The 15,536-nt window shown below is 36.4% G+C and overlaps 1 protein-coding gene across 1 annotated transcript in view; it reads right to left on the reverse strand.

Moving 5' to 3' along the window:
* The window catches only part of NECAB1 (N-terminal EF-hand calcium binding protein 1), a 142,158-nt gene that overhangs the window by 43,437 nt on the left and 83,185 nt on the right, over positions 1-15,536 (reverse strand). The gene's annotated exons all lie outside the window — the stretch shown is intronic.

Raw genomic sequence — 15,536 nt, forward strand, 5'->3', positions numbered from 1 at the left:
AAATAAAATTTATTACAATGAAGACAAAATATAATTACCTAGTCATAAATTATGCCAGCTATATTTGCATCTCAGTACACACTATGACTAATCTAAAACAAATGACAAAAAGTTTTATCCCTATTTGTAGCCAGCATTGAAAAGTGAAGGAAGCACACATTTACCAAGCAACGAAGCATAGCACAGGCCTTATTCTTTTCTCATTTAAATGTTAAATATTTGTCATGTCAGAACTATAGAAAGGAGATTGGCTTTTGCTCCCTTTTTTTTTCAGTTAGCAAATTTAAACGCTCTGGTTATTGCAATTAGATTTTAGCTTCTTAGACACAAAGGTCATGTTTTATCCTTCTCTATTCCCCATAGTACCCAAAATAGATATTCATTCCATACCTGGCTGTTTGCAGATAAACCCCGAGCCCTAAGAATTTATTGTGTTTGCTCTTGTGGTCTTACATATAAAGATTTTAGTGATACTTAAGTCAGGTAATTATGAAGAGTTAAAATCAGACAACTGGCTACTCCATCATACCAAGTCGGGAAATTATTATTTTGCTGACACTTTTATCTCACTCTGATGAGAGTTTTCTGTCCTCACAAGTGACTCTCAGGTAATATTAAAAGTGTCACAACCCAGCTGGTTGATATATTTGATATAAATGTTGATGCCTTGGCGTTGAGAGAGAGGTGTGTGGGTATGTTTAAGACTTTGGGTGATTATGTTTTTGAGTTAATTATTAAGGCTGGCTGTTAGAGACTGCCCTTTGGTGATAAAGAGAGAAAAGAAGTTGTTTTCTGATATTTCTACTCATCCTGCAGACTCAGCTCATGACACTCTCTCATATACCCATTCCGTCCTTTGAACCACCATCTCTCTTCAAAGGATTAGAAAGACTTCCTTCCTCTTCTGTGTATCCCTGTACCATCATTTCTCTACCTAGAAAACAGAATTTGTCGCTTTATATTGTAATTTGTGGTTTACTTGTCTATATCTCCCATAGGCTGGCTAATTTAAGTATAAGAATTACGTCTTATTCATCTATGCCTCTGGAATGCCCAGAACAAAGCCTGACTCATAGCAGCTTAAAGAGTGCAGTGAGGAATTGGGTACCATATGGAGAGGAAGACACTGGGGGGAGTGTCTAAGCTCTGGGAACTGCTCTTGCCGCTGGCCAGTCACCAGCTGCCTCCCCTCCTGCGGCCCTTGCTGGTTGTAGTCCTTGCTGCCCAGCTTGCCAATCATGTGGTCCTTGCAATAAAGGGAAACACGGCTTTGTTCCTAACAGACTGTTTGTCCTCATTTTATTTTCTGGACCATTTGTTAGTCTTCTTCCCTTCCCTCATTCTGGATCCCAAGGTTTAGGACTGCAGACCCAGGTGGCGCAGATCCAGTCTTCCTTCCCTTTTCTCAGATATGCAGCAGATGTTCCTTTGGAAGGCAGTGGCAAAAGAAGCAGATGGAAAATTAAATAGATAACAAGCTGGAAAATGTCAAAGCCTAGCCCTTTTTATTCTCAACAAATGTGTTGGTCGTGAAGGTACAAAAAGAGATCTTTGCATTCCTAACTCCCCAGAAGATTGATGTGGTGGCAGAGGCACGTGTTCCTGTGAGCAAAACCTGAATTTGAGAGACTGGTAGAAAGAACTGGTACTGATCTCATAAAGCAGTTAAAAAATATACAGATAACTCAACATCCAAATTCTTCCTCTTTTTCCAAACACAGTCTAGTCCCTCATGTGTGTTAGAAAGGACATAAGCAAATGAAAGCTGACAGTGTATTTCTCAGGTCCCACTAATGTTCTTTCGTGTCACTGATAATTGTCAGTTACATGAATCATTAAGTAGAAGCTGTTAACAAAGAAGCATCGATACTTCCATTTTTGCCTTTGGGAAGCCAAAATGTAAACATTTCTATCCCACAGTACTTTTGTGGTCTTGGCATGGGGCTGGCGTCATTTAGGTAAAAATATCAGCATTAGAAGCACAGTGCTTTGAAAATCAGGTTTCCTATTTTCAAGAAAGAAAAAAGGAACTGTGCATATCTTAACTGTAAGATCATTTCTCAGGAAGCAAGCTCTGCCCATCTGGTTGATGGCAGAAGAGTAAAGGTCTTAGCTAGTTCCCCACTGTGAATTACCTGAGTTAATTAGGAGAATCAGATCATCAGACTTCCCTGTTTCTATGGCCCCATTTGAGGATCAGTCAAGGCAGTGACGTCTAGTCTCAGTGTATTTTTTTTTATGAGGTCAGAAACAATCACGGTTAGTGGGGGGACAGCTTCTGACCCTTTCATTTAAGTCCTTGCAGATCTCACTAGTCTTGTTTGGGACATCTGTGCCGGCTTCTATAACAGGGGGAAAAATCACTTTACAAAGATAGGCTTCTCTTTTTCTCTTTTTCTGCTCTTCCCCAGACTATTACCTTTAACCGCACTGACTGGCTTACACACATTATCTATAACCTACTTCTGTTGAATATTCTTAGACTTTTATTTGGAATGTCACTCTTGTTTTGTTTGTTTGTTTGTTTGTTTTCTTTTGTTAAGAGAACATTATAGCAAGTTTAACCCTGGAAAAATAAATAATAAATAACTGGTCCTTAATTATCTTTAAAATGGACTGGGGTTAATCTTAGATACATCTTTGGAAATCTCAGATGGCAAAACAAGAGCTCAAAATGATTTCGGACTACAGTGACACCTGGATTAAAGGAATGATAGATTCTCAGGTTAGCCAGACAGGAGACAAGATTATAATTCTGGAATAAAATATTATTAAACAACCAATAAACTGAAATAATTTCAAAGTCCTATGTTACTCAGATACTCTGTAATTTGAAATCAGAAAATATTTCAGTAAGTTATTTTATTTAAGACCTTTACACTGACAAATGCCACCATATAGGGCTCATTCTAAAGTTGTCAAGGAATTATTCTGTGTAGTTTCTTTCCTCTGGCTCCTTCAATCACTCTGCTTCACTTCAGGAAATGCTAACCAGAATATATAACCCCTTGGATGTCCCATTCTGATAAGAAATAATCCTCTTCAAACGAGTGGATTTTAGTGAAACGGCTATCAGTACGAGGATGGGGGTGTGCAAAAAGTCAGCCCAAATCTGGAGATATTGACAGATGATGACCTAGCTCACACTCCAAGGCATCTAGTAACCAAGTGCGGTAGTTAAGAATCTGAGTCTGAAAATAGTTACACTTAAGTTCTGATACAGCCCAGATGGGGTGGTTCATGCCTGTGACCCTCAGGAGGCTGCCGAGGTAGGAGGATCTCTTGATGCCCAGAGTTCAAGACCAGCCTGAGCAACATAGGGAGACCCTGTCTCTAAATAGAAAAATTCTACAAACTGCAGAATTATTTTTCCAAGTCTTGAAAGTAGGATGTTGGTATTTTAATAGGGATGGCATTGAATCAGTAAATTGCTCTGGGAAGTATAGACATTTTAACAATGTTGATTCTTCCCAGCCATGAGCATGGCATGTTCTTCCATTTGTTAATATCCTCTGCTGTTTCCTTTCTTAGGGTTTCATAATTTTCTTTATAGAGGTACTTCACCTCTTTTGTTAGGTATATTCCTAAGTATTTCATTTTCTCTGGGACTATGGTGAAGCAAGTTGTGTCTTTAATTATCCTCTCATCTTGGCTGTTGTTGGCATATATAAAAGCAACTGACTTGTGGACATTGGGTTTATATCCCGAAACATTACTGTATTTTTTAATGACTTCCAAGAGTCTTGTGGTTGAGTCTTTAGGGTTCTCTAAGTATAAGATTATATCGTCAGCAAAAAGAGAGAGTTTGACCTCCTCTGCTCCGATTTGGATGCCCTTTATTTTCTTCTCTTGTCTAATTGTATTGGCTAGAACTTACAGCACTATGTTGAATAGTAATGGTGATAGGGGACAACCTTGTTTGGCTCCAGTTCTAAGAGGAAAAGCTTTCAGTTTTACTCCATTCAGTAAAATATTAGCTATGGGTTTGTCAGAGATAGCTTTGATCAGTTTAAGAAATATGCCACTTATACCTATACTCCTCAGTGTTCTAATTAGAAAAGGGTGCTGGATTTTATTGAATGCTTTTTCTGCATCTATTGAGAGGATCACATAGGCTTTGATTTTACTTCTGTTGATACGGTGAATAACGTTTATAGACCTGCATATATTAAACCAGGCTTGCATCCCTGAGATGAAACCTACTTGATCAAGATGTATGACTTTTTTGATAATAAGCTATAATCTATTGGCTAGGATTTTATTGAGAATCTTTGCATCTATATTTGTTAGTGAAATTGGTCTGAAATTCTCCTCTTTAGTTGGGTCTTTTCCTGGTTTTGGTATCAGAGTGATGTTTGCTTCATAGAACATGTTGGGGAAGATTCCTTCCATATAGCTAAGGCAATGCTTAGTAATAAAAACAAAGCGGGGGTATCACCATGCCAGATTTCAGGCTATACTACAAGGCCATAGTGGTCAAGACACCATGGTACTGGCACAAAAATAGAGATATAGACATTTGGAATTGAACAGAAAACCAGGAAATGAAACCAGCAACTCACAGCCACCTAGTCTTTGATAAACCAAACAAGAACATACACTGGGGGAAAGAGTCCCTATTCAATAAATGGTGCTGGGAGAATTGGACATATAAAAAACTGAAACTGGACCTGCACCTCTCTCAACTCACAAAAATTGATTCAAGATGGATCATGGACTTCAATTTAAGGCATGAAACGATAAAAATCCTCAAAGAAAGAATAGAAAAAACACCGGAAGATATCGGTCTGGGGAAAGACTTTATGAAGAAGACTGCCATGTGGCAATAGCAACAACCGCAACAATAAACAAATGGGATTTAATTAAATTGAAAAGCTTCTGTACAGGCAAGGAGACAACAGCCAAAGCAAATAGACAACCTACCCAATGGGAAAGAATATTTGCATATTTTGAATCAGACAAAAACTTAATAACTAGGATCTATGCAGAACTAACTATACAGAATTAATCCACAAGAACAAAACCAATAATCCCATACATCAATGGAGAAGAGAGATGAACAGAACCTTCTCTAAAGAAGATAGACAAACGACTATCAAATACATGAAAAAATGCTCATCATTCCTAATTATTAGAGAAATGCAAATTAGCACCAGCCTGAGATGTCATCTAATCCCAGCGAGAATGGCTTATATCACAAAATCTCAAAACTGCAGATGCTGGCATGGATGTGGAGAGAAAGGAATACTTTTACACTGCTGGTGGGACTGCAAACTAATACAACCTTTTTGGAAAGAAGTATGGAGAAACCTCAAAGAACTCAACCTAGACCTCCCATTTGATCCTGCAGTCCCATTACTGGGCATCTATCCAGAAGGAAAAAAAAAAAAACAAACCTTTTATTATAAAGATACTTGTACTAGGCTGTTTATTGCAGCCCAATTTACAATCTCTAAAATGTGGAAACATCCTAAATGCCCTTCAACCCAGGAATGAATTGGCAAGCTGTGGTATATGTATACCATGGAATATTATTCAGCCATTAAAAAATGGAGATTTTGCAGCATTTGTACTAACCTGGATGGAGGTTGAACACATTATCCTTAGTGAAGCATCACAGGAATGGAAAAGTATGAATCCTATGTATTCAACTTTGATATAAGGACAATTAATGACAATTAATGACATGGTGGGGCATGGGGGATGGGGAGAGCAAGCAGAGAAGGAGGGAGGGGGTGAGGGTAAGGACAAGAAAGAAAATAGTGACTAATTCTCACATAAATTGGATTCGATTTTGACTAAAGTACATTACTTAAACATTAATTTTTACTTCAACTTGTTAATATGTTGTTTAGGATATGGATACTACATCCTCATTTAAAAGTCAATTAGGTTTGTAATTTCCCCTTTACAATAATATATTTTTTGCAATTTTAATATCAGGTGTATCCAGATTAAGTAGAATGATTTTGAAGTATTTCTTCTCTTTCTATTGTCTATAAGATTTGGCATGATCTATTTTTTGAAATTATCTTTTATTTTGTTTATAAATATCAGTTGTCTATTTTTTGAGACTTTGGAAAAAAAATAATAAGGAGTTAATTGATGACTCTATACTGAACCTCAGAGTCAAAGCATTCTATAATAGACTTACTCTTATTTGACAATGCGAATGTTACTTTCTTTGCATTCCTCTTATTATTATTGCTTAATACTTCGTTGCAGCAATCGTTTGATTTCTTTTATGAATGTATTTATCTTATTTCATTCTTTATGAGGTTTTTGTTTCTGGTGTTTATCTTAAACATTGTTATTGTTGTTAAATTTTAAGCCTTTTTGATTTTGTGAAGGCAAAAAGTGGAAACCTCATAAACAAATGTATATGTAAAAAGAAAAAAAAAGAAAAATGAGCTTGGTGTGGTAGTGCACACCTGTAGCCCCAACTGTTTGGGAGGCTGACGTGTCGCGACCCGTCAGGCTCCTGTGGCCCTGGGCTCGGCTAGCGCAGGAAGGAACCAGGCGAGAAGCGGATTAGAAGTACAAGCTTGTGGAAGGTGGGCCAGCCCTTACTTTCCGGGTAGCCCCGAGCAACCTCCGCACCAGCCTTTTATTGAAAGGGAATGATACAGGTGAGGGGAGAAATTAACAATGACTACGGGCTGAGGGCACGGGCTCTTCTTCCACAAGGAACTCCTGTGAAGGAATGGCCCGAGGTCCACGCCTCAGCTGCAGATTATCTTGCTCAGATGTTGGCGTCTCCTACACTGATGCAGGAAGATAGCCTGAGCCCAGGAGTTTGAGGCTGTAGTGAGCTATGATGATACCACTATACTCTAGCTGGGGCAATAGAACAAGACTCTTCTCAAAAAAGCAAAAGAGGTTCCGATTTGTATTTGTGCCACTTGAAAGCTGTGTAAACTTTGGAAAGTATTCTACCTTATTTCAGTTCCTAGTTCCTTAACTGTGGATAAGAATACAAGCTTACAAGCTTATTGTGAGGATGAACGTGAAAGATAATATATAAAGTACATAGCAGGGTACGTAGCTCGTAGCTTTTGATGAGTGTTCATTAACCCACTGGAGAAAGGATATTACAAAGTGTAATGGACTGATCATTGGCTCAAAATTCACAAGACCTCGGTTTGTTTACTGTCCTAGTACTTCACCTCAGAATGACTGCTAGGATGAATGTACAGTTGGTGGTTGGCATGCAGTAGGGTCTCCACAAACACCAATTTTATTGAGATGTTTTCACATATATTTTCTACTGCACATCTTCTACTTTCCTTATTAAAACTGTATACCTTTTACATATGTATTTGTTACCATTTTCAAGCTTTGACTGATAGAATTCAGTCTTGAGAAATGTCAAGTGCAGTATGTGGAGTTCAACTGCAAATTTAATCAGAAACTTTTGCCATACTTGTGTCTCATCAAGGATAGTTCATGAGATATATTGTATAATTCTAAACAATATTATCTTGCATTCTCCTTTATCTCCTCTTGAATTCCGTCAGCCATCTCCTCCTACAAAACACCTCATTTTCTAGAATCTTCCCCAAATTCCTTCTCAGCCTCTGATTTTACTCCTCCTCCTCCTTTTTTCTCCCATATCTTTATATATATATCAACTAAGATTTCTTCCTTTCTCCTCAAGACTATATGATTCTGCTTTCATCCTTCCAGACCCGTTTCTTATTCTGTAACACAGAAGTGTGGAAACTAGAATAATAATAACAAGAGGATTTGAGGAAGATAACATATTGGGGGCATGGTTTATAAGCTCCCTGGAATCTTCACATGAAAACAGACAGAATAACTAGATAAAAGCAATAATAAAAAGTACCAATAGTTGACAAATACAACAAACTAGATGACAGAGTATTATCATCAACTTCAAATTGTAAGGGGGTAAGGACAAAATCACAGCTGCAAGACCAGCCCTGCACGGTGCCAAGGGAAGTGTGGCTGAAACAAAAGCAGCAATGAATTACAAGAGGAACCTGAGAACAAGAGAACGCCAAAGGATCCAACAAAGGTTCACTAGAATCACAATGGCTAACTTGAGACCAGCAGCTGAAACTGTGAGACATTTTGTCCAAAAGTGGGTTAGTATAAAAACAAGAGAGCACAGAAATCCTAGTATAGCCTAAAGGGGTGGGAACCATAAAATCCTGAAATTACTCATGCTAAATGCTGTGTCAGGAGGGACCTACGTTGAGGAGAATTTGTTGGCAGTAGAATCAAAATTGAGCAGAACAGGGTCACACAGACAAAGAAAAGAAGATTCAGATAAAAAGTGGGGGAGAGAAACAGAGCCAGAACCTTTCAGAATGAAAACTATCCTAGTTTTCCATACCTAAGGGGAAGCTCTGTGAAGTTAGGAGAAAAAAAAAAAAAAAAAAAAAAAACAACGCTGAACACAGTCTCTTTTGAAAACTCAGGAAAAAAATTGTTTCTGAGACAGAGTCTCATTCTGTTGCCCAGGCTAGTGTGCCATGGCATCAGCCTAGCTCATGGCAACCTCAAACTCCTGGGTTCAACCAATCCTCCTGCCTCAGCCTCTAGAGAGATAGCTCGTGCTACAGGCATCTGCCATAACACCCATCTCATTTTTCTATTTTTAGCAGAGACAAGGTCTTGCTCTTGCTCAGGCTGGTCTTGAACTTCTGAGCTCAAGGGATCCTCCAGCCCAGGCCTCCCACAGTGCTAGGATTATAGGTGTGAGCCACTGGCCCTAGCCAGGAAATTTACTTTTAAAAAGCAACAAAAATTATTAAGGTTAAATACTATACAATATTATAGCAAGAAAGAGGAAGATAAAGAGTGGAATATCATCTCTGCAGACAATGAAAGCATACCAGAAAGACAAGCCCACAAAACAGATCAAAGTATAACCAAGTCTGTAAAAATGAGCTAGAAGACATTAAGAAAAAAAAAATTGAGACACAAAAAAACAACATAAGTGAGTTAGATTAACTCAGAAATTATGTAACGAAATTCAGAAAGGAATTGGAAATAGAAGAAAAAATATTTTAAAAATTAAGTCTACCGTAGAAGGAACACAAGAACAAATAAACATTACACATAAAACCTTAATAAGACAGGATAAAAAGAAACATCAAAATTAATAAAGAATGAAATAAAGGCAATTTGAGAGGAAGTGACAAATATTGATGATAGATAGAGAATGCACGCCATTGTTAACCAGTTGGATGAAAGTATTTCAAATTGTATACAGAAACAGTACACTGTACCCTATGATAGTATTAATGTACACTGCTATGGTTTAATAATAAAAAAAACGAATGCACACCATACTGATAACAGAATTTCTAGAATTTCTAAGGAAGAGTTGAAACAAAGGAACGGTGCACTAGAATCTACTATTAAAGAATGTTTTTATAATATGAAAATGTTTGATGCTAAATTTAAAAGCATACAACGTATATGAGGACGTTAACTGAGAACAAACCCCACTGAGACATATTTTAGTAAAGTTACTTCTTGATTTTAAAAGACGAAGCAATTCTTTGTACACTTAGACATATAGAGACAATGACTTATGGGGTAAAAAATAAAACAAAACAAAAACTAGATTATCACAAGACTTTGTGAAAGCAACACTTTCATGCCGAAAGAAAGTATAGTAACATATTTAGGATATTTAAAATAGGAAAATGGAACTAAAGATTTTATATAAGGAAAAATAAACTGTTAGGCATAAAGGGCCCCCAAAATTGTCAACATGCAATAACTCAGGTATTATTGTTGCCCTGAGCCCTTACTCAAGAGTCTATTAGAAAATGAGCTGCAGGCAGCCAAAATGACCAGAGATTTCAACATAAAGACTGATGATCTCGGCCAGCTACTGGCGAACATTTTCTCTAGGGGCCTATCTAGTAAATATTTTAGACTTTGTGAACAAGGGGTGCGGGGTGTCACATGAAAGCAGCCACAGATAGTTTTTAAATGCCTAAGTTGGGTTGTGGTTACAGACCATATAAAGTAGAAGGTTGGCAGAATTTGGCCAATGGCTAGTTGTTGACTCCTTATCTTATCCAGGCATTAAGCATCAAGGGCTGCCAACACCAAAAAAGGAAAAAAAGAGCGCGAGAGAGACAACCAGATAGCATGTTCCTGATGAACGAACACATTATTAGGTATAGTCTTATAAAAAAAATAAGCTCTGGATTCAGCTGACAATTTGCAGCAAAACCTGAGTTCAGAAGAACCTGCTTAATTATATGATGGGTAGGCGATAGGCTAAGTCTCAACCATGAGCGCCTCTCTGCATTCTACAACAAACAAACACGTAAAAATATTATTAAATAACCTACAAATCAAAAGATATATAACAGACATAAAATAGGCACAACTAAACTATAATTTCTAGAGATGGACATCTACGTAATAAAACCATGATAAAATGCAAGAAAGTGATTCCTCGAGGAATCAGTTGGCAGTTCTCTTCAAGGGAAGGAGGGAGAATTAGAAGAGGGCTCAGGACATGAAACGGGGTCTGGGGTGATTAGTCTAAAACATGTCTTAGTTTGGGTTTCTTTTAATCTGGATGATGGTTTCAATAGTGTTTGGCTTATGATCAAATTCTATGTTTGATTTGTGTGGCTTTCCTCTTTTTGTTTTATATTACAATGAAAAGGTTAAGATATGTGTAGGAACGTCTAGTAGAAATACACAGTCTTCATATGTTTGAGAGGCTGTGGAATAGACAGATTATGGGATGTAAAATACAGAACTCTTTGGCAGGCAATAAGACAAGAAAATGTGTAAACACTTCCAAATTAGTAATTTTTATCACTTCTTATATGCCATCTTCTCAACTGCTAGCCTGCATTTTTCTGGAGTGTAACATAAAACCAAATGTTACATTTTTCAGTATGAAGAGCAAAGAACTACATTCATACATAAATTGGACTCCATTTATGTTTATTGATGTGGACAAAAAAAAAAATCGCCAAAATTTCTCCCCCATAAATACTGCTTTGCACCTTACTGCTCACACACTTTTCTTTGAATATCATTTTTAAGTTCATGGATAAAACAGAGTTGAAGTAAATTGCACTTGAAGAATAACAGCTACCAGTGATGGCACCCCTCCTCAGCAGTGTGTGTGACAGACAGGTAGCTCTGTCTTAACCACAGTCCTGTAACATGTAGAGTTAATAAGCCTAAGTCACTGAATTTATCAGAGACAAATACATTTTTCAAAACATCATATACAATCTGTTTTCAAAGATAAATTATCCTTGCCTTTTATCTATACAAATTCTGTGGCAGAAGGAGTAATTGGTATTAAAATATTATAAGCATTTCCAACCAACATAGTGCATAGGAAACAGTAGATAATAAATATGTGAATAGTGACACATTTCTGGCTTTAATTTGCCCTCATCACCCACTTATGAATACCAAAATATTCCAGTAATTTTAATTCAGGGGGAAAAAAAAACTTCTGGGAATAGATAACTTCCTCAGAATAACAGATAGCTAAAAAAATTTTTTCCAATGGGACTTCATAAAAAATAAAATACTGTATTCCATCAAATATAAAATGGCATTAATTGTAAGATGCACCATTATTTTGGTACTTTATGTGCCACTGGGAAATAAAGCTATAGCCAATTAAATGTTATGCACCATCAATTGAAAGATGTCTCCCAGCTTCATTAAAAAGAGAAAAATTTCAAATGTATCTTTGAAATGATGAAACGTGATGGGTTATTTATTGCATTTCATCATAGCCCACTGATAGCAAAGGGCATAAGTGATTTCTCTGTGCTTGTAGCATCATTGTGTTCTGTGCGCCACATTTGAAAGTCCGTATTAAATGATAGCACTCACTATTTCTCATACATGTTCATGAAAATCCCCAAATAACATAAGAGAGAGGCTATAGCCTAAATCCAGCCTAGGCTTGCCTTTCTTGTATCAAGCTCTCCTGGCTTATTTCAGCGGGTTCTAGATAGGATAATATGATAGTGGAAATCTTAACGTGCATCCTGAAGAACAAGTCACAAGGTCATGGTGGAAGGGATTCTGTGGTATTAGCCAGTTAAAACAATGAAGGTGGCTAACTCACAGACACGCATCTCACTGAGCGGATTACAAGAAGAAAAGACCCTCCCCCCAATTTTTCTGATTAAAAATATATATGGAACATATGTGAGGAAAGGGGATTATAAAAATCTACCTGTATCCTCCTTTCTAAAAAAGTACTTCTAAATGACAATAATGGCTACTGAAAACTGGTTATGAGCCCAGGTGTGGTGGCTCCTGCCTGTAATTCCAGCCCTTTGGGAGGGCAAGGCAGGAGAATTGCTTGAAGTCAGAAGTTTAAGATGAGCCTGGGCAACATAGCAAGATCCCATCTCTGTAAAATACATAAGAAAAATTAACCAGGCTTGGTTTTCTACACCTGGAGTCCAAGCTACTCTAGAGGCTGAAGTAGAAGCTCAAGGCTGCAGTGAGCTGTGAGCTGTACCATTGTACTTCTATCTGGGTGACACTGTAGGATTCTGTCTCTGAAATAAAAATAAATCAATAATTAAAATTAAAAAATAAAATTGGTTCTGAATATCTAATTTGTGAGCTGATAAAATTTCTGGAAGTTCCACTTTTGTAATAGTATTAGTTAAATATCCTAAAGTATTCTAACACTCTGGGAGGCTGAGGCAGGAGGATTCCTTGACTTCAGGAGTTCAAAACCAGCCTGAGTAGGGGCAAGACCCTATCTTTTCTAAAAATAGAAAAATGAGCCGGGCGTTATGGCAGGTGCCTATAGTCCCAGTTACTTGGGAAGCTGAGGAGAGAGGATTGGTTGAACTCAAGAGTTTGATGCCATGGCACTCTAGTCTGGGGAAACAGAGTGAGACTCTGTCTCAAAAAAAAAAAAAAGAAAGAAAAAGAAAAAGAAAAGAAATAAAGTCACCTATTTTGTTGCCTGAGATCATAGAGATAATAGGTAAGTTTTGACATTTTTTGCTCATGAGGAGATAATAATTGACCCATAGAAAAAAATTAATAAGTAACTCTTACTTTTTTAGTAACTTCTTTGAAAATTTGCTGACTTTTCTTATATAAAGGCTGAAAAGATGACACGTTTTTCTATAAATGAAGCTACATTAACACTTTTAATTAAAAATATAAATAACTTCCATTTTTAAAGTAATAATGTGCTCACTAAAAATTAGATAATATAGATGGGAAACAAAATATTAAAAATAGAATAATTGTTGTGCAAGTGGATTGTGTCAGTTGTACAAATCTATAAATTTACTAAAAATTATTTAATAATATACTTAAATTGGTGAATTTTATAGTAGGTAAATTATAACTCAATAAAGTATTAAACTATGTTGTTTATTTTCAAAAAACAACTACACATAAATTTTTAATCAGCTATTTGCACTTAAAAATACATGAATCTTTCCATATCCATTGTATTAATATACAGTATTACTTTTAATTGCAAAACAGTAGGCTTTATTATATTCATAATTTATTCATCAAGTCCCATATTGTCGGATATTTAGTTTCCAGTTTTTCCTATTACAAACAATTATCTGATGCATATTCCTTGCATGCACACTAAGTTATTTCCATAGGTAAAGTTCTAGAAATGGAATTATGAGGCAGAATGATACATGTCAAAATGTCAGATGCAGGGGACTAAATTAGTGGGAAAATGGGTAGAACTCATTAAAGTTTCATTATCGTGGTTGAGCTTATAGTTTCCTGTGTTTGTGAACAATGGGCATAAGTATTGTAAATACTTATACGGATAAAATTATATCTTACTATTAATTTATCTTATATTTATTTGACTATTGATAAGCTTGAACATTTATAGAACATAAACTATATCATGTGTGTATATATGCACATTATATACAGCATGTGATTTGTGTGTGTTTTATACACACGAAGAGCCCCCTTGCATTCCTAAGCACAGCATAATCCAATTGACCCTTTTTCTACATTATATGAACTCATTAGTGATATGTTTTGTAGAAGAACAATCAGAGAAGTTTCAAAAAATAGGCTTTGTTGTTTGCTGGAAAGAGGATGGGCTTTGAAATCCATTGGAGCCAACAGTATCTAATTCTCAAGAGAAAGAATAATGTAGGTTAGTACATACTTTATTTATTGAATATTCCTTTGTAAATATAACTGTGCACAATACATTAAAGGAAGAAATAAAATATCCCTTTGCAGCCTATAGGTTAAAATGCATTCATTCAACACTTCTGTTTACACACACAAAATATAAAGAGAGTACAAATGAGGCTTTAGCCGAATACTAAATATAGACAGGGTTTGCCAATTAGACAACATTCTCATTCTTCCATTAGATGGATATATAAAACTGCAAGTCTCAAGTTAGTGTGGGAGAGAGATATTATGTAATTCATGGCTAGAACATGGTTTATATGATCTGTTGAACCAGAAAACAAAATTCAGTCTCAGAAAGTCACGGTATCTGAATTTCATGGACAATCAGTAAATCAACCAAATACAGTGCATTGTGGAATTAGAAGGAAGCACTGAATCGAAATTCCTCATTTCCAAAAAGACATCCAGATAAATGAAGGAGACTTGCTCAAGACCACACAGCTATCTTGAGCTAGACTGGAACACAGGTGTCCTTTCCCTGCCGTCACCTAGCAGAAGATATTTAAAACATGAAACACAAGCTTCTTGATTGTTCCCAGGTCAGTGTTAAAACACAGCTGGGGAGACACAGAAGGTTCCAGTCTCAGGAGGCTACCAGGGGCAAAGGCTCTCGTTTCTAAAACTGTGTCCTTCCCTAACTTAAGCATTATACAAGCTATCCATGTAATGAAAATATTTGTGCCCCTTAACATTTTGAAATAAAAAGAAAAAAACTGTCCCATTAAGGGTACTAGTAGAAGAAAAGCTTTTCAGGGCTGAAAACTAGCAATTAAAAAAAGGAAATGAAACATCAACTAAATTGCAGCTGAATTTCATTTTAAGCTGAGAGTAGCAAAAAGGCAGCATAATTTCTAAACACAAATTTTTCTTGAGCAGGGAGACTTAAATCTTAACAGCCTCAGAGGTATTTCTCAGAAATGTTTATGGCCTTAAGGTAAAGATTTATCAAAGTCTCTGCTGAAATGAGTTGCTCCAGATTGCCAGTTATTTCATTAATAATTTTACATTCTGTTGTCCTATTTGAGATAGATTTTTTGTTTTTTATTGAATTAAGCACTCAAAAATATTAATGTCAAAAGATAAACTCTTGATTGTAGAAGAAACAAATATAACCTGGCTCTCCATCAAGCTATTTTTTATTACTAAAAACAAAACATTCACATATTAAGAATGATTAAAGTAAATGTATGTTACTGAAAAAAAAAAAGAAACGGATGGAGCAAAATTCATTCATTTATCATATAAACCACAAAAAGCAATGTTCAAGGAGCCACTTGGAGCTCCAGCCACTTGGGTACTATGCAAAGTGAAAAAGACCATAGGACAGTGATGAAACCCTG

This window comes from Otolemur garnettii, unplaced genomic scaffold (genome assembly GCF_000181295.1).
Source record: "Otolemur garnettii isolate 467f Iridium unplaced genomic scaffold, OtoGar3 scaffold00004, whole genome shotgun sequence".
NCBI classification, from domain to species: domain Eukaryota; kingdom Metazoa; phylum Chordata; class Mammalia; order Primates; family Galagidae; genus Otolemur; species Otolemur garnettii.